The sequence below is a fragment of the Acipenser ruthenus genome, chromosome 18, assembly GCF_902713425.1.
Source record: "Acipenser ruthenus chromosome 18, fAciRut3.2 maternal haplotype, whole genome shotgun sequence".
Lineage (NCBI taxonomy): Eukaryota > Metazoa > Chordata > Actinopteri > Acipenseriformes > Acipenseridae > Acipenser > Acipenser ruthenus.
In genome coordinates, this window is record NC_081206.1 from 14,266,000 (window position 1) to 14,291,849 (window position 25,850).

The 25,850-nt window shown below is 45.2% G+C and overlaps 1 protein-coding gene across 1 annotated transcript in view; it reads left to right on the forward strand.

Moving 5' to 3' along the window:
* The first annotated feature begins 270 nt into the window (after positions 1–270).
* Positions 271–25,850, forward strand: part of LOC117419055 (transmembrane protein 121) — a 65,455-nt gene continuing 39,875 nt past the window's right edge. Inside the window, exon 1 of the mRNA XM_034031897.3 lies at positions 271–561. The gene's annotated coding sequence lies outside the window, so the exon portion shown is untranslated. The remainder of the gene's footprint in view (positions 562–25,850) is intronic.

A 25,850-nucleotide genomic window follows, 5' to 3' on the forward strand; every position in this document is an offset into this window, starting at 1 on the left:
TCTGAGTGCAGAGCAGTTGAATTGGCTGCTTCTTACAGCTGTGGCGAGAGAGTATGAGTCTCTCTACATAAGCAAATTGCCAATAAATTATGCTTTCTTGGAAGAGGGGGTAGGAGAAAACGAGCGAGGGAGAGCAAAGCGTGGGAGAGCAGAGAGAGAGAGAGAGAGAGAGAGAGAGAGAGAGAGAGAGAGAGAGAGAGAGAGAGAGAGAGAGAGAGAGAGAGAGAGAGAGACTCTCTCAGTATCACAGAGCTACCGTTAAGCAGAGCTGGTAAACCGGGAGCTAGTCTTATCTCCTGCCCCAAGAAGGGATACAACGCCAACATGTGGGGTCTACGATTGTAAAACGTGGTCTGGATTTGCACATTTACTTCCTGTTCTGGTTTTAATTTTGTGCTGGATAGCTTATGCGGTTGTATGACAATATACGCCTCGTGCCAGCACTGGATTGCTCCTCCAGCAACGCATTCAAAGACTGGATTAAAAGAATGCAGGTTCCTAATAATCTATACCGATAGAGGGAACTGGATTCCAGTACCTTGGACAGCTACCCGTTGACAGGTAGGCGTGTGTTTTTTAAAAACCGGCGGTGGTTTGGAAAAGAAGCGTGGGTTAGCCGGTGTGTGTGTAATCCCTTGTGAAAGAACTGATTCCAGAACTGATTCCGGCAAACTTGCACTGATAACACAGAACACGATACAGCGGGTTTCCTAAGTCCGATGCAATGCAAATTGTAATCAATAAAATGAGTGCATCCCAGCTCTACCCCCATTTTCAATGAATGATTAACCTGGAAGCCGTGCATTTAAAAAATATTTGCAATTCGTGTTTCTGAAGCCAGGGATTTGTTTCAGTGGTACTTGCAAGTTTGAGTTTATATATATATATATATATATATATATATATATATATATATATATATATATATATATATATATATATATATATATATATATATAGGGAACCAGTGGCAATTCGGTTTTGAGTCTGAATGTCTTTTTGTAAGGAACTTGTCATTTGAGTTTTCTTTTAGCACTAGTATGCACAGAACCCCAATTTTATATCCACACCAGCAGAACCCTAACCCACATCAGCACATTTTCATCAGGCGGGATACACAATGCAAAGGCCTAACCGCACTATCAATTAAATCAAACCAGTTATTAAGGAGTCAGTTAAAAAAATGGCATTGCTTTTGAAATGCTGTGTGACAGTCTTTATTTTACTACTGTATGATTTGACTGAACTATTGACATCCTCTACACGTTTGATCAAACTATAATACTTGCTTTTGGGAGGTTCTGCACCTTACCATTCTCCCTTAGGTTTAATTTGTTTGCACTTACTGCATTGGGCTTGTGCCCACAACAATTGTACAACCAGCAATATTCTCAGACAGGATAAATACTGCAGCAATATTCTCAGACAGCCCTGGAACCCCAGACCCCCTGTAAAAATAATCCAGGCAATCTGTTGAACTCGCAATGCCCTGACATCACCGGTTACACATAAATACTGAAAATCTGCCCTTTTGGTTTGTGCAGCAGCGCTATCTGTCAAATCATTGTCCATTTATCAAACTCTATCCACCTCCATGCCTGTTTAGCTGTCACTTCTCCATTTCTCTTGCTGTCTATTTAAATTCTCAACATTTATTTTTCTGTAATTATCTCATGCCCTTTTTTTACAGCTACTTTAAAACACACAGTAGATTATACAGGGGTGCAAATTATTATTTATTTCTTAACAGACACTCTTATCCAGGGCAACTTACAATTGTTATAAGATATCACATTATTTTTACATACGATTACATTTTTGTTTTTTACACATTATTTTTACATACAATTACCCATTTCTACAGTTGGGTTTTTACTGGAGCAATCTAGGTAAAGTACCTTGCTCAAGGTACAGCAGCAGTGTCCCCCAACTGGGATTGAACCCACAACCCTCCAGTCAAGAGTCCAGAGCCCTAACCACTACTCCACACTCATTTTGACAATTAATGCTAAACTGTTTTGAAAGTTTAGCACCAGAGATCCTACTGGTGCTAAATTATCAAACCCTGCCCTAATCAAGCCACCCTCACACCTTCCAACACAAACCTTCTCTCCTGTGTATGTGGATGAATGTGGGGGGGGGGGGGGGTCATGTGAGTAGTCCAGACCCAGTGAGAAACTATCATCATCTGTGGTAGCTGAGGAATACAACTTTTTTTTAAATTACACATCTACTTGCGCCAGAATTTTTATGTTGCCGGCGCCATAGCGCCAAATTTGCACCCCAGTTAATATACCCAAATGGGATTTACTCAAGATCCCCACATATGATTACATGCACACAATGAGTTAAACATCTTTATAAAGCTAACCCAGTTAAATTAGAGCTAACCACGGTTTTTAAATTCTTTTTTTTTGTTGTTGTTTCACATTGGCACTAGCAATATTAGCACTGTTTTTTTGTGTGTGTGCTTTTTTTAAAAAAGATAAATTGTCATTTGTTTATATTTTATACTTCAATTCAGAATATGAATATTTCAAATACAACCCTAGAGAATTGCTACAGATTTTGCTTTTGCTTCCTGGTACCATATCACTTCCTGTGCTCAGTTTCACCACAATGGTTGATGCACAGGAAGTTATTAGAGAGCAGGAATGCACAATTTGATTTTTGTATTTTTATTTGCAATGTTGTTCTTGATAATTCTGTATTAGTTTAGAGTTTAAGTAGAAGATGTACTAAAGTGTTGCATCTGTCGCAATCGCTGCAAACCACATGCAAACCACATGCAAACCAGTCGGACGTGCAGCGTGAAGTGTACTAAACAAACACAACGCTGTTCACATCATTTTAACTAATGCTTTGCAGCCGCAGTTCTTATTTGCGCTTTAGCCTTAAATGAATATGTAATTCTGGGCGTTCCTGCAGAAATTCGCAAAAACAGGGTGGAGAGAGTGCAAATGAGGTATCAAAAATATTGTAATGAGATGTACTAAAGCTCCCCACAATTGCAACACTTATAATTACATCAATTTGTTAAGAACTTTTGAAAGCACATTTTAAACAGTCGCAATTGTTGCTGGCATTTCCAAGTCCGCTTTTTCTCGTGAGTTGCCAGCTGTACTCAATGTATTTTTGAGACGAACACCAAAGTACCTAATTTTCACTAAAGTCAGGGTGTACTTACAAGTCTTAAAAACACATTTCTATGACATTTCTGGTTTTCCCAGCGTGCTGGGAGCAATAGACTGCACACATGTGCCACTAACCCCTCCAGCTCATTCTGAGCACCTGTGTAGGACCAGGATCTATTGTGTGTCAATTGTCTAGGCTACTAAGTAGACCAAGTTAAAAATAATAATAATTAAAATAAAATTTAAAAAAAACCCTAAAATCATTTAGTTTCAATTTAAAATAATCTTTTATTTGCATTGTACTCCAATGTGTACAGTGCAGCAGCATGATTTATTTTGTGTTACCAGTAGGCTAAAGTAAAAAGAAAGTGCATTGTACAGATGACGTTTACATTTAACAAAACCAATTATTTTATTTCTTGCACCCTTGCATGTAGACGTTATCCTTCGGGCACTCTCTGCTGCACAAACCACATCTCTACTCCCGCTATTTTATTTGAAAAATTGTCGCACTCTCGGTAGAGCTATCGCTAAGATGACGCAAATAATATTTAAATTAGTATATTGCGGCTGTCTTCATTAACATATTTTTTCTTAGTACATACGACAAAATGTGCACTTTGCGAATTGTCATGGCGAAAATGGAAATTGCGGTGTGACTGGCCCATCTTAGTACATCTACCCCTAAATGCTTAACTTTAGCCAAGTGTTAAACGTTTAGGTCAAAGTTATTAAAAATGCACAGGCCTTCTGTAGGTGTTAGCCTTGCTGTTTACATAGTAGTAAATGTGTTGTAATAGCCAGTTCATTTAATACATACACTTTATACACAGCTGCATGGTGCAGTCATTTATAAACTGGAATTGATGACTTCCTTTAATGTTTTTTTGCCAATATGTTAATGTTTAAACTTTCAAATATGTTCAATCCTAAAGTTTAAACATTAAGGAGGGGAAATTGAAACAAGCATCCTCTAGTATAGCCTTAATATAAAACAAAAACACGAAAAAACAAGATCTTCAACACACAAAAAGGGGGAACAGTGCTAGTCTTCAAACAGGTTGAAAATGAATTGTAAAGCAGCAGGGTGGAGTAGTGGTTAGGGCAGCAGTGTGAAGTAGTGGTTAGGGCAGCAGTGTGGAGTAGTGGTTAGGGCAGCTGTGTGGAGTAGTGGTTAGGGCAGCAGTGTGGAGTAGTGGTTAGGGCAGCAGTGTGGAGCAGTGGTTAGGGCTCTGGACTCTTGACCGGAGGGTAGTTGGTTCAATCCCAGGTGGGGACACTGCTGCTGTACCCTTGAGCAAGGTACTTTACCTAGATTGCTCCAGTAAAAACCAAACTGTATAAATGAGTAATTGTATGTAAAAATAATGTGATATCTTGTAACAATTGTAAGTCGCTGGATAAGGGCGTCTGCTAAGAAATAAATAATAATAATAAAGCATTGGTTAGCCCTCCTTTCGATATCTGTAAGAAACTGCACTACCAGAAGGAGCTGCATGATGGCAAAGACGTCTGTAACTGGTTCAAACTGTTTGATTAAACCAGTAAATCTCCAGGTCTGTTACTCAATGCTGTCATGCAAACTGGCCTTCAAGTGGTGCCACAAGACCTTTTTTACATGTTATTTGTCAATGCTTTTAAACAGGAATTTACAATGCAAAGCTTCACCTACATCTTTTAAAAATGAGCAACCTGTTTGGCTTTTAAACCTTTGAATGAAGTATTCCTTGCCATACTTATTGAGGTAAGTACCCTGGGGAGTTGTCTTTGGGGAGATCTGCTGACAACAGCAGCATTGTTGTTATTCAAGCACACAAACCAAGCAAACCAACGAGCAAGCGGTGGTACTACTACCCCTGCAATACATGGAATACATGGAGTGGTCAAGCATCCCAAAGTGCTACAATTATAAACCCAGGTTCAATTGGGTAGGGTTGTGCAATTGTGATTTTCAGCCTGGATTTAACACAAAAGAGGCAGTATCACATACAGTACCCCAGGTTGTGCATAGATTAGTAGTAACATCTGCTTTTTGTTATCCTTGGCTCAGGCCTCTGTTGCAGGATATAAGGTTTGCTGGGTAAACCAGGGCTATGGGGCCTACAGATGTTTCTTCACAGCTGTGAAATTCAGTTCCATTAGATGCTCAATGTTAAAATTGAAGTAAAAAGCTTTTCTGTTTTGCCTGTTTCATGCTGTGGGTTATTCTGTTTTATTGCTTTTTCATTGTACAGTGCTTTGCTGTGACTGTGTTCTTAAGAATACCGAATACATCTTTTAAATGTTGTGGTAAAATATGCAAACCCTTGTCAGTATTTTAAACAACATTTTTTAAGAACTGTGTTTCTAAAATCTGAATAGAACAATAGGAATGTGATATTTTGACACATAAATCAAATCAAATTAAATCAAAGTGTATTTATATAGCGCCCTCCATACAGGTGTGTCTCAAAGCACTTTACAGGACAAAAATAGCCAAATTTATAAAAACGAAACAACAAACAAACAAACATGTCCGATGAAAAAAGTTTAATATATAAGAAATATGTAATGTAAACACCAGTAACTAAATATATATATATATATATATATATATATATATATATATATATATATATATATATATATATATATATTGTGAGACAGCAGGGAGGGGGTTAAAACCTCCCTACGCAGAAAACAGGTGAAAAATGCACACTGGTTTTAGTTTAATTGTATTTGTTTATTGTTAATTTAAATTGGTTAATTGTTTTATTGTTTAATTATCCCCTGCACCTGGTGGTTGTTATTAAATTAGGACCAGGTGCAGGGTATTTAAGGAGTGAAGCCAGAATGCTCCGGGCTGCTGAGTAGAAGGAAGCAGGAGAGGTGCTCTGCTTCTGAGCAGTCAGGAGAAAGAGGTACGGTTTAAACCTGTGAAGGTTTGGGGCAGGTAAACGGCTTAGCCGTCCTGCGAGTGAGTCAGGTTCCAGTGTGTATAGTAAGCGCTCCAAAAACGGAGTTAGTTTTTGTTTTGTGTTTATTTTGTTTCTGTTTAATAAAAATAGCGCAGCCGCGCTTTAAACCTCCATTTCTCTGTCCTGGGTCGCAGTTCTTAAAAGGGCACGAACCCGAGTGAGTGGCAAGCTCGCTCACAATATATATATATATATATATATATATATATATATATATTTATATACATATTCAGGGATCTAAGGTTACGATTGGGGATATATGGGGTAAGCAGTTCTCCTAAATAGCTTGGTGCCAAATTATTTAGGGTTTTATAAGTTGATAACAATATTTTAAAATCAGCTCTAAAATTTATAGGAAGTCAATGCAAAGAAGCCAACACTGGGGTGATATGTACCCTTTTTCTGGTTTTAGTCAAGATTCTAGCAGCAGCATTTTGAACCAGTTGCAAACGAGACAATAAACATTTTGGGATGCCAGAAAATAACGCATTACAATAATCGTTCTGGAGGATTCAAAGGCATGTACTAGTCTTTCAGCAACAGATGCAGAGATTATAGGTCTAAGTTTTGCAATATTTCTCAAATGATAAAAAGACGATTTGGTAATCTTTTTTATATGTTTCTCAAATAAAAGAGTAGGGTCGAAGATCACACATAAATTTATCATTTCTAGTACGGGTTCAGAAGGTAGTCTGCATAAATACAGGCCAAATGACCCTGCTTTAGAGATTAGCTGGGTGTTAGGGCAGCTGCTGTGGGGTAATGACCAACTTACATATCAGCTTCTTTGTGTTAAACCTATTAGGATGAAAAGTGACATTATTTCAGATTTATTCATCTTTTTCTGTGGAGCAAAATTCACATATTTTTCTCAAAAAGGAAAAACACATTTTCAATGGTACAAACAACTTGTAAGAAACAACTTAGATAGACTTGAAGCAATTATATTAGTATTGCTAATAGTTTAGAACCATGAAAATTAAGTTAGTTTGGGCCAATAGATACATTTGATCTCCCATATTTTTATCTCTCAGTAAGTAGCCTGCAGCACCTATTATCAGATTGTATTCAATGGCAATGCTGTGCACAATGAACAACAACGTTTCAGAGCAACAGCAGCACAGTGACAGATACAGTGGTATGAGACACTGGTAAAATAGGTAACATGTTCTACATAACACCGTACTGTACACTGGTGAGGAGCTAATCAGAGTACTGGCTGAATGTGCTGTATGTCATCATGACACATCCCAAACAAACCCCATTCAGATACTGAACTGTATTCTCAGTACTGGTACAGTTGACAGCAGCTGCTTGTAAAACCATTCTCTAGGAATTCCCTTCAAGTCAGTTCAGAACAGTGACATCACAATGGTCCACTAGCCACAGCCACTTCCCTTCATCAACCTTTTCACTAAAAATTCTGCAAGTTTTGTAACTTCTGTATTATCAGTAATGCAGCACATAATACATAGGACGGTGGACGTCTGTGCATTGAATATGTGAACTCAGGGTTAGTTTCAGTTACTGTTGTTCACTTCACAGACATTCACTGTCCTTTAACCCTACATTCTGATAACAGGGCTGTATGAACATGTATACACTAGGAAGTCATTGCAGTATCATTAGCATATTATGTCCGCGTGCTGCTGCACCGCTCCTGGCGATGCTGCTGTCTGCCAGGGTTTCCTCAGAGTACGAGTGCTGCACCGCTCCTGGCGATGCTGCTGTCTGCTAGGGTTTCCTCAGAGTACGAGTACTGCACCGCTCCTGGCGATGCTGCTGTCTGCCAGGGTTTCCTCAGAGTACGACTGCTGCACCGCTCCTGGCGATGCTGCTGTCTGCCAGGGTTTCCTCAGAGTACGAGTGCTGCACCGCTCCTGGCGATGCTGCTGTCTGCTAGGTTTTCCTCAGGGTACGAGTGCTGCACCGCTCCTGGCGATGCTGCTGTCTGCCAGGGTTTCCTCAGGGTACGAGTGCTGCACCGCTCCTGGCGATGCTGCTGTCTGCCAGGGTTTCCTCAGGGTACGAGTGCTGCACCGCTCCTGGCGATGCTGCTGTCTGCCAGGGTTTCCTCAGGGTACGAGTGCTGCACCGCTCCTGGCGATGCTGCTGTCTGCCAGTGTTTCCTCAGAGTACGAGTGCTGCACCGCTCCTGGTGATGCTGCTGTCTGCCAGGGTTTCCTCAGGGTACGAGTGCTGCACCGCTCCTGGAGATGTTGCTGTCTGCCAGGGTTTCCTCAGAGTACAAGTACTGCACCGCTCCTGGCGATGCTGCTGTCTGCCAGGGTTTCCTCAGGGTACAAGTGCTGCACCGCTCCTGGCGATGCTGCTGTCTGCCAGGGTTTCCTCAGAGTACGAGTGCTGCACCGCTCCTGGCGATGCTGCTGTCTGCCAGGGTTTCCTCAGAGTACGAGTGCTGCACCGCTCCTGGCGATGCTGCTGTCTGCCAGGGTTTCCTCTGAGTACGAGTGCTGCACCGCTCCTGGCGATGCTGCTGTCTGCCAGGTTTTCCTCAGGGTACGAGTGCTGCACCGCTCCTGGCGATGCTGCTGTCTGCCAGGGTTTCCTCAGGGTACGAGTGCTGCACCGCTCCTGGCGATGCTGCTGTCTGCCAGGGTTTCCTCAGGGTACGAGTGCTGCACCGCTCCTGGCGATGCTGCTGTCTGCCAGGGTTTCCTCAGAGTACGAGTGCTGCACTGCTCCTGGCGATGCTGCTGTCTGCCAGGGTTTCCTCAGGGTACGAGTGCTGCACCGCTCCTGGCGATGCTGCTGTCTGCCAGGGTTTCCTCAGGGTACGAGTGCTGCACCGCTCCTGGCGATGCTGCTGTCTGCCAGGTTTTCCTCAGAGTACGAGTGCTGCACCGCTCCTGGCGATGCTGCTGTCTGCCAGGGTTTCCTCAGAGTACGAATGCTGCACCGCTCCTGGCGATGCTGCTGTCTGCCAGGGTTTCCTCAGAGTATGAGTGCTGCACCGCTCCTGGCGATGCTGCTGTCTGCCAGGGTTTCCTCAGAGTACGAGTGCTGCACCGCTCCTGGCGATGCTGCTGTCTGCCAGGTTTTCCTCAGGGTACGAGTGCTGCACCGCTCCTGGCGATGCTGCTGTCTGCCAGGGTTTCCTCAGGGTACGAGTGCTGCACCGCTCCTGGCGATGCTGCTGTCTGCCAGGGTTTCCTCAGGGTACGAGTGCTGCACCGCTCCTGGCGATGCTGCTGTCTGCCAGGGTTTCCTCAGAGTACGAGTGCTGCACCGCTCCTGGCGATGCTGCTGTCTGCCAGGGTTTCCTCAGAGTACGAGTGCTGCACCGCTCCTGGCGATGCTGCTGTCTGCCAGGGTTTCCTCAGAGTACGAGTGCTGCACCGCTCCTGGCGATGCTGCTGTCTGCCAGGTTTTCCTCAGGGTACGAGTGCTGCACCGCTCCTGGCGATGCTGCTGTCTGCCAGGGTTTCCTCAGGGTACGAGTGCTGCACCGCTCCTGGCGATGCTGCTGTCTGCCAGGGTTTCCTCAGGGTACGAGTGCTGCACCGCTCCTGGCGATGCTGCTGTCTGCCAGGTTTTCCTCAGAGTACGAGTGCTGCACCGCTCCTGGCAATGCTGCTGTCTGCCAGGGTTTCCTCAGAGTACGAGTGCTGCACCGCTCCTGGCGATGCTGCTGTCTGCCAGGGTTTCCTCAGGGTACGAGGCTGGTATTATAATGGTATCCGAAAGCTATTTTAAAAGTATTGTATGGGGGTACACCTTTGTCTTTGGTTTGAAAGCCGAATGGAGAATCTGCCAGTAAGGTAATATTTTTAGCTCTAATGTTTTCTCTGTGCCTAGAACTAGGATGTTTATTTACTGTTATATTGAGAAAATATATAACGGTAGACCTCCACAACACCACTTATTCATATTCATAAACTACAGAAAGAGATCCTCTTGTTAACTTTGATTCAGATCGTACTAGAAAAGAATTGAAAAATTAAACCAGAGTTTACAGTATGTCAATAGCAATAAAGGTCTCACTCACGCATTCCTTCCAGGTTTTGTGTTCAGGAAGCAGAGTAATTTATAGTTGGGACCATACTGTAGTGATCTGTGCTGGGATCCCTTGTCTTAGCGCATGCTTCTTAACAAAGCATGTCAGCGACAGGCTGGTTTAACCCACACCTCCTCCATGTGTTCCTCCTGGAGGGGAGGATTTGTTTATTTAGTTTTCATTCATGATGATTGTAATTGACTGTGCCTCACGTGGTCATTGTAATGAAAGCATGAAGCAAGTGCAGTTTATTTTTTGTATTTTTGTATGGTTTTTACATGTTCTCTTTAGTCTACATACATGTATGTCAGTCTGGTCTGATGTGGGTTTGCACTCCCTCCTATCTTTCTGTGGCAAAGTGGTGAGTGATTACAGGTGAGTGCAGTGCAGAGCGGATACAAAACAGACAGACAATGATCTCCAGGTACAAGGGTGTTGTGGTGCCTTGTCTCATTAATGCTCCCTTCCATTTTCATATCCGTCTGTCTTTATTCGTTTTTCTAGGATGAAAAAGGGGGGAAAACATTTCAGTTTGAAAGGGAAAAACATCACCAATTACTTCCCTTTCTTTTTTGCCACGATTACGTGTGCTGTCGAGATTGCCATTAATTTCAGCAATTCTTTACAGTTTGGCCAGTCTTGGCCCAGAATAACTGGGTGTGGTAGCCTACGAGGTGACGTTTTATCGGTTCTACTGATAAATGTGCTTTTATGGTGGTGTATGTCATTGTGTCTCCATGGATATAGGAGATAGCCACCTGACCTTGTGGTTTGCATGACACACCGCTTCCCGACTATTTTCCCCTCACTTACCTATTTCAGGTGCCCAATTACATGCTGGTATGGCAATGGGGCAGGGGCAGCACCTCTACCCCAGCTGGGGGCCAACCTTGGTCTCCATGAAGGGAAGGCAGGGTGGCCTATTGGGGTCGACTGTCTCGGAGGTCTGGATCCCGGGGCTGATGTTGGTGGTGGTGGAGGAGTGAGAGGAGGAGGTGTTCGGCTGCTCTGGTGATCGGGAGCCATGAGTATCTCTGTCCGGGCGGAAACCAGGGAGTCTTCAAAGTCCTCGGACAGTTTCATGGCTTTTTCCAAGGTGTTGGGGTTGTGTCACCGTATCCAGGCTTGGGTTTCGGCGCCGACCACATGGCAAAACTACCACACGCCCTACCACTGCCTCCCCCATTTGCAGATTGGTCTTCTTGGCAGGGGTCAGCCAGTGTACCACGTGGTCACACAATCTTTCCGCAACCACCCTGGGGTGTTGTGACAGTGCTGGGCTTGCAGACGCAGCGCACCAGCCTATTATTGTTATTTGATTTATTGTTTTTATTTTGTTAATTATTTCTTGTGCATATGCGGTCGATTTTCAATTGAATAATGAGAATCAATTTAAACTTAGCTGCATAAGAAAGTGACCAGCTCCGCTCAGTAGGGCGAAGAGAGATCGAAGTTAGTGAGAGAGACGGAGAGAGAAATGAGAACGGGGATCCAGATCCAGATCCAGATCTAGACCCTGAGTATATATATATATCACCTCCTCACTGGAGCACATGGTATTCATTCCATTGGTTCAGTCACATCACCTCCTCACTGGAGCACATGGTATTCATTCCATTGGTTCAGTCACATCACCTCCTCACTGGAGCACATGGTATTCATTCCATTGGTTCAGTCACATCACCTCCTCACTGGAGCACATGGTATTCATTCCATTGGTTTAGTCACATCACCTCCTCACTGGAGCACATGGTATTCATTCCATTGGTTCAATCACATCACCAAAGCTGGACTTCAAACATGCTAAATAATTTCACAAAAAATAAGGCATCCATCAGAAGCTACTGGCAAGCAAGCCATGAGCAAAGAAATGCATAGTCCCTACCCTTCCTTGCAGTGGCAAATAGCCATTCAAATTCACACTGGAAATGACCCGGAGCAAAAAAACAGCTAACTCCCTTAATTACTGAAAATAATGACTATACTACCTCACCCTCACACCGTGGTTAATGACTATACTACCTCACCCTCACACCGTGGTTAATGACTATACTACCTCACCCTCACACCGTGGTTAATGACTATTCTACCTCACCCTCACACCGTGGTTAATGACTATACTACCTCACCCTCACACCGTGGTTAATGACTATTCTACCTCACCCTCACACCGTGGTTAATGACTATACTACCTCACCCTCACACCGTGGTTAATGACTATACTACCTCACCCTCACACCGTGGTTAATGACTATACTACCTCACCCTCTGTCACAAAGACAGCCGGAGTGGGTGGCGTCAGACCAGAATCAGGAAGTAACACACAGAGATTTGGGGTTTTCGTTAAGCTGAGCGCGTGATCGCGCTCACCATTTAATAAACAGAACAGAAAATAAAAGGTTTGAACAGACAAAAACACGGGACACAGCACTACACGCCAAAATAAAAAGACAAACAAAACGTACTAAACACTTGACAAACGGTGCACGGGGAGACAAACAAACACGGCGAGTACAAACACTTCTAGATATTATTTTTACTTTACTACTTTACGTTCTCCTTCTCTCTCACCCGTTCTCCACTCTCGAACACCCAACCCCCGACTGAATGAAAATGTGCATCTATATATACTGTTGTGCTGGGATTCAATTACTAATTAATTATTCACTTGAATCCCAGCACGTGAATTAATTCTGTGCAACCCTGTGCTCACATATTACATTTAACCAGCACGTGAAGTGATTTGTGCTCTCCTCGTGCCTAAATACAAATCTACACTTTTTAAATACACGTGAAACACAGACCCGTTTATATCCTGTGTACCAATGACTATACACCAACATTAACACACGCAACAGACAACACATAACACACAAATGCACACAGGGGCGGGACTCATTGCCACATATACCCCCCCTTGTGCGCAGCACACATGGCCTCAACGGCCACCTCCCCTCTTAAAAATCCAGCAGTCCAGGACAAAGTCTCGGGCTGGGAAGGGAGGCTTCAGTGGGCCCATGGCTGGCCATGCTGTCAGCACCCCTGCCGGTAGTGGCACGGCTGACAGCCTGTTGGTCCACTCCTGCAGCGAAACTGCTGCTGGGGAAAGTGGTCTCCTGACCTCTCCCCCTGTCTTTGTAGTCGGTAGCTCCCTTTGGTGGGGCTCCGACCACAGTACTGCCGGCAGCGAAGAAGCTGCAGTGGGAGCAGGTCTCCGGACCTCCCCCACGATCTCCGGCAGCGAAACTGCTGCAGTGGGAGCAGGTCTCCGGACCTCCCCCACGATCTCCGGCAGCGAAACTGCTGCAGTGGGAGCAGGTCTCCTGACCTCCCCCACGATCTCCGGCAGCGAAACTGCTGCTGGGGTTGGTGGTCTCCAGACCTCCTCCCCCTTCTTCGTGGCCGACAGCTCCCCTTTTTGGGGCTCCGGCCACCGTACTCCCCGTGGTGGAGGTACGGGAAGCAGAGACAGCTCCTGCTGTTCTGCTTCTGGCAGTGGCGGAGGCAGCTCCTGCTCCTCTGCTCCTGGAAGTGGCAGAGGCAGCTCCTGCTCCTCTGCTCCTGGCGGTGGTGATGGCGAAGGCAGAGGCAGCTCCTGCTGCTCTGCTCCTTTCGGTGTAGGTGGCGGAGGCAGAGGCAGCTCCGGCTGCTCTGCTCCTGCCGGTGAAGGTGGGAGCAGCGTGTAGTCTCCTGGCGACTGAGGTGGGAGCAGCGTGTAGTCTCCCCCTTTTTCAGGGGACTGGTGCTGCTCTGCCACTCTTGCAGCGGACTGGTGCGGCTCTGCCTCTCATGCAGGCTCCTCCCACTCGGGCTGTGGACGCTCAGGCTCCTCCCACTCGGGCTGTGGATGCTCAGGCTCCTCCCACTCGGGCTGTGGACGCTCAGGCTCCTCCCACTCGGGCTGTGGACGCTCAGGCTCCTCCCGCTCAGGTACTGGAGAGGGCAGCGACTGCTCCTCTCCCTCTTGCTCACTGGAAGGCATCCCTCCCATGTCTGCAGCTAGGTAACCCAGCACCACCATGGTGAGGTCACGAACGGATGCCGGGTTGTGCTGTTGCTCCCAGTCCTCCCATCGTTTCCCATCTCGCATCTGCAGTGCGTGAATAACCCAGGGGAGGTCACTGGCGAAGTTCCCCTCGGGGTGCACCAGCCAGTCCCATATTTCCCGGGACGGTGGGGAACCCGGTGGCAGTGGGGGTAGAGAGGTGGCTACTGCCCCGTTGTGGCTGTCCTCCTCCCAGCCCGGCATGCAGGATGAGGGCTGCAGCTGTTGTTGCTGCTGCTGCTTCTGCCTCTGAAGGGGAAACCAGCAGGCATTCTTCCTCTGCTGGTTGTGCTGGGGAAACCAGCAGGCATTCTTCCTCTGCTGGTTGTGCTGGGGAAACCAACAGGCATTCTTCCTCTGCTTGTTGTGCTGGGGAAACCAGCAGGCATTCTTCCTCTGCTGGTTGTGCTGGGGAAACCAGCAGGCATTCTTCCTCTGCTGGTTGTGCTGGGGAAACCAGCAGGCATTCTTCCTCTGCTGGTTGTGCTGGGGAAACCAGCAGGCATTCTTCCTCTGCTGGTGAAGGTGGGAACAGCTGCCTCTCAGGCTTCGGATTCCCGCGGTCCCCCCGTCTGGGCGCTGGACGCTCGCGGTCCCCCCGTCTGGGCGCTGGACGCTCGCGGTCCCCCCGTCTGGGCGCTAGTTCCTCCTCTTCATACTGGGTGGGGCATATGGCTAACGTGTGCCCATAAGCCCCACAGCCAGGGCATAACTCTGCTGCGAGGTTCTTTAAAAAAACTTCCCAGCCATCATCCCCGACCTCCTCCCTTTTGGGCTGTGGACGCCCCGACTCCTCCCTTTTGGGCTGTGGACACTCGGGTTCCCCCCACTCAGGCGTAGGAAGTTCGGGTTCCTCCCACTCAGGCGTAGGACGTTCGGGTTCCTCCCACTCAGGCGTAGGAAGTTCGGGTTCCTCCCACTCAGGCGTAGGACGTTCGGGTTCCTCCCACTCGGGCTGTGGACGCTCAGGCTCCTCCCACTCGGGCTGTGGACGCTCAGGCTCCTCCCACTCGGGCTGTGGATGCTCAGGCTCCTCCCACTCGGGCTGTGGACGCTCAGGCTCCTCCCACTCGGGCTGTGGATGCTCAGGCTCCTCCCACTCGGGCTGTGGACGCTCAGGCTCCTCCCACTCGGGCTGTGGACGCTCAGGCTCCTCCCGCTCAGGTACTGGAGAGGGCAGCGACTGCTCCTCTCCCTCTTGCTCACTGGAAGGCATCCCTCCCATGTCTGCAGCTAGGTAACCCAGCACCACCATGGTGAGGTCACGAACGGATGCCGGGTTGTGCTGTTGCTCCCAGTCCTCCCATCGTTTCCCATCTCGCATCTGCAGTGCGTGAATAACCCAGGGGAGGTCACTGGCGAAGTTCCCCTCGGGGTGCACCAGCCAGTCCCATATTTCCCGGGACGGTGGGGAACCCGGTGGCAGTGGGGGTAGAGAGGTGGCTACTGCCCCGTTGTGGCTGTCCTCCTCCCAGCCCGGCATGCAGGATGAGGGCTGCAGCTGTTGTTGCTGCTGCTGCTTCTGCTGCTTCCTGCAGCTCTTTCTTCCCATCCTCGCTTTACTATTTTTTTTTTTTTTTTCACAAAACCCCCTCTCCTGGTCTGACGCTTGGAGGCGCTATTATCCCACGATGACACCACGTGTCACAAAGACGGCCAGAGTGGGTGGCGTCAGACCAGAAGCAGGAAGGAATACAGAGAGATTTGGGGTTTTCGTTAAGCTGAGCGCGTGATCGTGCTCACCATTTAATAAACAGAACAGAAAATAAAAGGTTTGAACAGACAAAAACACGGGACACGGCACTACACGCCAAAATAAAAAGACAAACAAAACGTACTAAACACTTGACAAACGGTGCACGGAGAGACAAACAAACACGGTGAGTACAAACACTTCTAGATATTATTTTTACTTTACTACTTTACGTTCTCCTTCTCTCTCACCCGTTCTCCACTCTCGAACACCCAACCCCCGACTGAATGAAAATGTGCATCTATATATACTGTTGTGCTGGGATTCAATTACTAATTAATTATTCACTTGAATCCCAGCACGTGAATTAATTCTGTGCAACCCCGTGCTCACATATTACATTTAACCAGCACGTGAAATGATTTGTGCTCTCCTCGTGCCTAAATACAAATCTACACTTTTTAAATACACGTGAAACACAGACCCGTTTATATCCTGTGTACCAATGACTATACACCAACATTAACACACGCAACAGACAACACATAACACACAAATGCACACAGGGGCGGGGCGCATTGCCACACCCTCACACCGTGGTTAATGACTATTCTACCTCACCCTCACACCGTGGTTAATGACTATACTACCTCACCCTCACACCGTGGTTAATGGCTATACTACCTCACCCTCACACCGTGGTTAATGACTATTCTACCTCACCCTCACACCGTGGTTAATGACTATACTACCTCACCCTCACACCGTGGTTAATGACTATACTACCTCACCCTCACACCGTGGTTAATGACTATACTACCTCACCCTCACACCGTGGTTAATGACTATACTACCTCACCCTCACACCGTGGTTAATGACTATACTACCTCACCCTCACACCGTGGTTAATGACTATACTACCTCACCCTCACACCGTGGTGCTCTCCTGCACATTCTTGTATAAAACAGCGGAAAGACACGCCAATGAAAATCATTGTGAAGAGTGTAAGTGCCTAATTAGCATGTTAGTCAGGACGATGATAAATGCCATTATATAATCAAATTATGGTACTCCAATGTTTTGTGATATGCTGAAATATCATAAGGGTGTCGGGTTAGAGACTCTCCGCCTACGGCATAGTGCCTTATAACACCCACTGCTGTTGTGATATTTCAGCATATTACAACACCCTGTTGTACCATCATTCTTAATTATACCACACATTTGACTAAGTAACTCAGATAATACCTTTAGTTAGTCTATCAAACATGCTGAAAAGGAAAGAAAGGGTAGCTCACTGATATAGAAAGGCAGCACAGGAATTCAGCAGGGCTTCTTACTGTGGGCTACTGTGTAAATAGTGTGTGTGGGGATATAAATAGTGTGTGTGTGGGAATGTAAATAGTGTGTGTGTGGGAATGTAAATAGTGTGTGTGTGGGAATGTAAATAGTGTGTGTGGGGGGATGTAAATAGTGTGTGTGGGGGGGTGTAAATAGTGTGTGTGTGGGGGGATGTACATAGTGAGTGTGTGTGGGGTGTAAATAGTATGTGTGGGGGGATGTAAATAGTGTGTGTGGGGGAATGTAAATAGTGTGTGTGGGAATGTAAATAGTGTGGGGGGGTGTAAATAGTGTGTGTGGGGGGATGTAAATAGTGTGTGGGGGGGATGTAAATAGTGTGTGTGGGGGATGTACATAGTGAGTGTGTGTGGGGTGTAAATAGTGTGTGGGGGGGGATGTACATAGTGAGTGTGTGTGGGGTGTAAATAGTATGTGTGGGGGGATGTAAATAGTGTGTGTGGGGGAATGTAAATAGTGTGTGTGGGAATGTAAATAGTGTGGGGGGGTGTAAATAGTGTGTGTGGGGGGATGTAAATAGTGTGTGGGGGGGATGTAAATAGTGTGTGTGGGGGGATGTACATAGTGAGTGTGTGTGGGGTGTAAATAGTGTGTGTGGGGGGGATGTACATAGTGAGTGTGTGTGGGGTGTAAATAGTGTGTGGGGGGGGTGTAAATAGTGTGTGTGGGGGGATGTACATAGTGAGTGTGTGTGGGGTGTAAATAGTGTGTGTGGGGGGATGTACATAGTGAGTGTGTGTGGGGTGTAAATAGTGTGTGTGGGGGGGATGTACATAGTGAGTGTGTGTGGGGTGTAAATAGTGTGTGTGGGGGGGTGTAAATAGTGTGTGTGGGGGGATGTACATAGTGAGTGTGTGTGGGGTGTAAATAGTGTGTGTGGGGGGATGTACATAGTGAGTGTGTGTGGGGTGTAAATAGTGTGTGTGGGGGGATGTAAATAGTGTGTGTGGGGGGATGTAAATAGTGGGGGGGGTGTAAATACTGTGTGTGGGGGGATGTAAATAGTGTGTGTGTGGGGGGATGTAAATAGTGTGGGGGGGTGAAATAGTGTGTGGGGGGATGTAAATAGTGTGTGTGGGGGGATGTAAATAGTGTGTGTGGGGGGATGTAAATAGTGTGTGTGTGGGGGGATGTAAATAGTGTGGGGGTGAAATAGTGTGTGTGGGGGGATGTAAATAGTGTGTGTGGGGGGATGTAAATAGTGTGGGGGGTGAAAAATAGTGTCTGTGGGGGGATGTAAATAGTGTGTGTGTGGGGGGATGTAAATAGTGTGTGTGGGGGATATAAATAGTGTGTATGGGGGATGTAAATAGTGGGTGTGTGGGAATGTAAATGTAATGTAATGTAAATGTGAAGTATAAATTAATGCAATTAGAATTGATTGTTTTCAGTTGCAAACATATGGATTCAATGAGAAAAGAAGAAACTCTCACATGAATTTTGCACTAAATGTAGAGATTTGTGTTAAGTGTTTTAGTTTTGCAATCTTTGTGAAAACAAGTATAAAAACACTAATGGCTTTGCAAAAGAGGCTATTGTTTTGGTGTCTTTGACCACAGTTTCATTCACATTGATTTAGCAATCGAGAAAAACCGTAAGAAATGTATATAAGAAATACTTTGTCTGGTTTTGATTGTTTGTGTGATGAGTGTTTGCAGATGAGTGTTTGTGGATGAGTGTTTGTGGATGAGTGTTTGTGTGATGAGTGTTTGTGGATGAGTGTTTGTATGATGAGTGTTTGCAGATGAGTGTTTGTGGATGAGTGTTTGTGTGATGAGTGTTTGTGGATGAGTGTTTGTGTGATGAGTGTTTGTGTGATGAGTGCTTGTGTGATGAGTGTTTGTGGATGAGTGTGTGCGGATGAGTGTTTGCAGATGAGTGTTTGCAGATGAGTGTTTGTGTGATGAGTGTTTGTGTGATGAGTGTTTGTGGATGAGTGTTTGCGTGATGAGTGCTTGTGGATGAGTGTTTGTATGATGAGTGTGTGGGGATGAGTGCTTGCGCTGTGATTTTTGTCACGTTTTATTTTGGCCCTATTTTTGTGTTTGTTTTGTTAAGAAACGTGCGACCAGCGCTTAAACTGCACCTTTCTGTCTCTAGGTGTCTTCCCTGCTGGTAACAGCCTGGGCCGTGACGCTACCCTGTCACATGTATTATAAACATGCTTGGAGTCTCATCCACTCATCGTTGGAGCTGTTTGTCGTTGGCATTGTTTGTCATACGGCCCTCCTGGCCATCTTTAGATGACCTCCCATTGATTGCTGTCAAAGCGTTGGCTCATGAGTGAGGGGCCCCCTTAACACTAGCTAAAGCCAATGGGCAGCAGTGTGGAGTAGTGGTTAGGGCTCTGGACTCTTGACCGGAGGGTCGTGGGTTCAAATCCCGGTGGGGACACTGCTGTTGTACCCTTGAGCAAGGTACTTTACCTAGATTGCTCCAGTAAAAACCCAACTGTATAAATGGGTAATTGTATGTAAAAATAATGTGATGTCTTGTAACAATTGTAAGTCGCCCTGGATAAGGGCGTCAGCTAAGAAATAAATAATAATAATAATAATAATAATAGTTTCTATAGAGTATATCACAATGCTGTGTGTTATTTAAAGCTATTGCAAATGTATTTCATGATCTAACAATCTCAGATAATAATGGATCACTGGCAAACCTCAGCATTCACAAAGTCCATGAAGGGTAATATCATTTGCTTTACAAAGTGTTCCCTATCATTAAAGAACAGGTATTACTACAGCTTCAGGGGACACATCATATGAAGATATCCTGAGACTAGAGATGGGATGATATTGGAAATGTTGTATCACCTTTATCATCGTTAAAAATGTATCTGAGGAAATCTGAAAATGCAAGAGGCATTCTGAGGGTTAGAGAGTTGGGGGATTATTGGTGCAGATAAAAATTTTAACAGCCCATTATTATTATTATTTATTTATTAGCAGGTGCCCTTATCCAGGGCGACTTACAGTCGTAAACAAAAATACATTTCAAGAATCACAGTACAAGTATTAATACAATTAAGAGCAAGATAAAATACAATGACTTTGGTTCTAGCAAGTACAAGTATATGACAAAATACGATTCAATAACGGAGCAGATAACAGTGTCAGTGATAGTTACATCAGGATATAATTAAATACAAAATACTACAGATTAAATAACACTTGTGACAGATTACAGTACTCTAAATTACAGTACAGGATTAAATGCAGTAAAATAGGGAGCAGATAAGAGCAAGTAAAGCGCCCATGTAGCCCAAGCTGTAATATTTGAACGGACGGCTGTGTTGTACAGTAGGACTGCACATTCACTAACACGCTTGTCTTCTTGACAATATGTTTAATAACATAAGTGGCACTGGCCACACTTTTTAGATAGTAAATCCAAAAAGCTACTCTTTGAAAGCTGTTTGGTTTGTGTTTGATTTCAGATCCCCTCAAGGCACATGAGGTTAAAGAGGCTTTTTAAAATAAATACTGTATATTTTCAATTTTACAGACCCTATTAATGAAACTACTGGTGATTTGAGGAACAGAGATGGAAATGGAGGTTTGTATTCAAGAACTCATTCAGTACTCGCACATACTTGTATAGTGTATCTGTGTTGCTTACAGCACACAGTATTGTGAATAGTGACCCCATAATACTTTATGCCTTCTACATTTTCTTAATATTGTATTCGTATGTAGTTAATACCCTAGTATGCACATTCTCTTCTCAAAAGACTCCTAAAAGATTAATTTCTCAAGTAAGGTGATTTTTAAAAATGACCTCTGAGGTTGTGAGTTAGTAAATGGAAAATCAGAGTTTCAGAGAGGACAGGAATACAGCTTCACCCTGTGCACAAATGATTCTCTGAGTACTTTCAGAGGTGTATCTAATAGTTGAAAAGGGGCATCACAGGTATAGATTAAAACCTGAGCGCTTCTTGAAAAGAGTTCCATATCTATAGAATCTACAGATGGGGCTATGGTCATCTAACTTATCATCCAAAGCAAACATCTCATCCCAATAGGGTCCCCAACACCTCCTCCAGTGGTACCGGAGGCCCCCGATCCAAGTAGGGAACCTTTCTTAGCTTTAAACACTGACAAGATCAATGTGGTATGACTGTATCACTCTGGCTATTATTCATAAAACTATGGGACTAAATTGTTTGCATTCACCATTTAACAGCATGATGCGTGCCTCCAGGTCTCTTTCCTGAGATGAAATGGTAACACTTAGGGAGCCATTATAAGCAGTTATATATACAGCTCTGGAAAAAATTAAGAGACCACTGCAAAATTATCATTTTCTCTGGTTTTACTATTTATAGGTATGTGTTTGGGTAAAATGAACATTTTTGTTTTATTCTATAAAACTACTGACAACATTTCTCCAAAATTCCAAATAAAAATATTGTCATTTAGAGCATTTATTTGCAGAAAATGACAACTGGTCAAAATAACAAAAAAGATGCAGTGTTGTCAGACCTTGAATAATGCAAAGAAAATAAGTTCATATTCATTTTTAAACAACACAATACTAATGTTTTAACTTAGGAAGAGTTCAGAAATCAATATTTGGTGGAATAACCCTGATTTTCAAGCACAGCTTTCATGCGTCTTGGCATGCTCTCCACCAGTCTTTCACATTGATGTTGGGTGACTTTATGCCACTCCTGGCGCAAAAATTCAAGCAGCTCGGCTTTGTTTGATGGCTTGTGACCATCCATCTTCCTCTTGATCACATCCCAGAGGTTTTCAATGGGGTTCAGGTCTGGAGATTGGGCTGGCCATGACAGGGTCTTGATCTGGTGGTCCTCCATCCACACCTTGATTGACCTGGCTGTGTGGCATGGAGCATTGTCCTGCTGGAAAAAACAATCCTCAGAGTTGGGGAACATTGTCAGAGCAGAAGGAAGCAAGTTTTCTTCCAGGACAACCTTGTACTTGGCTTGATTCATGCATCCTTGACAAAGACAAATCTGCCCGATTCCAGCCTTGCTGAAGCACCCCCAGATGAGTCCAATTTTCAGCTTTGCCCAACACCTGGTCGTCTAATGGTTAGACAGAGACCTGGAGAGGCCTACAAGCCACAGTGTCTCGCACCCACTGTGAAATGTGGTGGAGGATCATTCTACTTGTGAGATTAAAATATTTAGCATATTTTTAAAGAGGAGATGATTATCTATTCAGAGGTACCAGGGTAATGAGTAAGGAAGGGGGCTGAGTGAGGAGAAAAAGAATCAATTAGTGTAACAATAACAACACTGTTCAAGCATATTGTATTGTAGGGCTTATTGACACTGAGGTGTCATTTGACAGAGCAATGCTCTCAAAACTGAACTATCTATTGTGACAAAGTGGGTGCAGGGCGCAGGTGTAAAGGTGATGCAGTGCTCCAAACAACAACAAATGACACAGTTCTGATGAAGTGATGGGTTTTTAATTGTAATCCAAGGGTCGAAACTGACCAACAGAAATTATAAATGAAACACAGGCACTACACAACAATGTGTACTGCTCTGTAAAATTAATGCACAGGGCAGTCCCAAATAAAGTACACGGTATTCAAAAGACACACACACAATACACAGACACAATCACCAGTCCTCAGTGAGTGCAGTAGTGCTCATGGTGAATATACAATTTATCGTGCTCCAGTGTAGTGATGTTCCGGGTAAGGGCTGGCCTCTGGCGACAGCTCCGGAACGGGTTAGCCATCTAATAACAACAAGTAACAATTAGACAAAACAAACAAACACTCACGATACAATAACACGGGCCCTTCTGGGTTCAAAGCGTTAACCAAAACGAAGGAACAGATCACGTCTCTCTGTTCCCTATTTGTACCGTCACACATGACCCCTTGGTAAACGAGTCCTGCCGCTCCTCCAATCCATGCCTGCCACATCGTTTCCCTTCCGGGTTGATGAGTTAGTGTACCGGAGTTCCACCCCCTTTCTAGATGACCGACTTACTTTTAACCCTGGGAATGAATTGTCAGGCCAACCAGTCCAGGGTACTTTGTTCCCGTTACTTAGCGCCCTCACAGGCCGGGAGGGAGATTTACCACCAAGAATCATTCTATTTCTGTCACATACTGTATATACATTCTTATAACAAACTACTACTAATATTATTGCAAAATACTTTCACTCAACACATAATAATAATTGCATTTGACTAAGGCTCTTTTTTAATATTATGTTTTTATATGAGCTGTTCCTGAAACAGTAAAACTGATTTATGCACAGCATTACAACGCACTTACTGGCTAGGTAAAAGGAACATAGGTCAGAACACATACTCTGAGTAATTATTTGTTTTATTTCATTGATTTAAAAAAAAGAAAAAAGTAAAGAACCTGTTTCAATTCCCACTACCACATGTTCTTAACTGGCTGGCTCTACAATCCCAATCACTATCACTGAATCTTCTGATCCAATGAGAGGACTACTGGCTTTCTAAATTCAATCAGCTGGCTCCAAGATAAGAACGTTCCATTCTCTTTATTGAATTTGATAGCTCTGAGGTCACGATGTAGAATGGCCTTGTACTGTACTCTGTGTATGAAGCATATGTTTTATGGTAATCTGTGTTAAGTTGTGGCTGCAGAAGTGTGGGTTATACAGTACTTATCATTAAGAGTACCTATAATAAGAAGAAACGAACAGAGCATGTATTGTCCCAGAGAGGGGAGATGGTTAATAACACATTCAGAGTTTATTCTGCTGGAGTCAGTCATGAGGTTCTACGTTATACTGTATTATATAACAACAGGACATGGCTCTCCCATTGTTTTCTATGTAGGTGAGCCATTCTGTCATAACTCAATAACAGGAGCTATTTAAAATGGAAGTGAATTAAACACAGGGAACCTCAATAAGGAGTATTTGAGGAGTAAAATAGACTATTCAATAGCCTAGAATATTGTTTTAAAATCCACACTGTCTCTTGCCAAAATTTCAAAGCATTACTACTACTACTACTACCAATAATTATAATTCTCAGACTAACTGCATTAATATACCATGTACTGTCATTGTATTATAATCACAGAAGCTGTCAGATCCAGTGAAAGAAAACTGCATACTGACTGTACTACAGTATGCTTTATATTGCGTTGCACAAAGTTACAGTACAGTACACTGGTACAGTATCTGATTCAGGGTGATTGCCTCACTACAGGACTAAATCTAAATACAGCCTTGTGGCAGGACGTCAGACCAGAAGAAGGCACAACAAAACAAAAGGTATGGTGCAGTGGCGCGGGCGCCGTTTTATTTAAGCAATCCAAAAATAAATAAAATATTTAAACAGAAAACACTCGCTCACAGAGCTAAATAAAAGGTTTGAAACAAAAACAAATCACGAACACAAAATAAACAATAAATAATAAATAAACCATACAGGTCAGACTGGGCAGTCGCTGTCACTGTTCCTGTATGCTATAATTTAGTTTTGTTTCGTTTTCTCGCTCTCGCTCTCTCTGCTCCTACACCACCCACTTCAAGTTGGAGAGCTGCAGGCTTTTTATACCAGGTGACCATCTCCCGATTAGCAACAAATTAAATCACTTGATTAATTCGGGAGATGGCCACCTTCTGCACGAGTTTTAATTATTACTCCTGGCAGAGGACAAGCACCGATCTCACCTCTGCCAGGACACGTTTTAAAAATAAACAAAACAATAACACATACGGCGCTCGCCGACAAATACAATACAATAAAAATAATACAAAATAAATACACTGCACAGGGGCAGAGGGGGAGACCCCGATCTAAAAATAAATAAACAATATACAGGGCTGCTCGCCCTGTTACATTTCCCCCTCCTTGTGCAAAGCACACATGGCCCCAACAGCCACCTCCCCCCTCAATCTCAATGTCCTGGAAGAGGGGGAAGCAAGTTGCTTTTTCGGGGGGGTGGCCATGGTGGAATCTCTGGCACCCCCCAATTCTTCGTGGCCGGCAGCTCCCTCTTCCGGGGCTCCCTACACACTCTCTCCTGCCGCGAAATTGCGGCTGGGGGAGCTGGTCTCCTGACCTTCCCCCTCCTCTTCATGGCCAGCAGTTCCCCTCCGTGGGGCTCTGACCACACAAACTCCTGCCGCGAAAGTGCGGCTGGGGGAGCTGGTCTCCTGACCCCCCCTTCTTCATAGCCGGCAGTTCTCCTCCGTGGGGCTCCGACCACATGATCTCCGGCCGCGAAAGTGCGGCTGGGGGAGCTGGTCTCCGGACCTCTCCCCCTTTCTTCATGGCCGTCCGTTCCCCTCCGTAGGGCTCCAGCCATAGCGTAGTGATCCCAGGCGAAACCGGATCCCTGGCGACCCCAGGCGAAGCCGGACCCTCGACGACCCCAGGCGAAGCAGGATCCCTGGCGACCTCAGGCGAAGCAGGATCCCTGGCGACCCCAGGCGACGGCAGCAGACCCTCGGGAGGTGACGGCGGTGGACCCTCGGGAGGCGACGGCGGCGGACCCTCGGGAGGCGACGGCGGCGGACCCTCGGGAGGCGACGCAGGACCGTCAGCAACCCTAGGAGATGCAAGAGAGACACAGACAACCCCAGGCGATGCCGACGGCGGGAGGGGAGCCCCTGGCCATGAAGGCGGCAGCAGGAGCTCCACTTCTGGCGGCCAAGG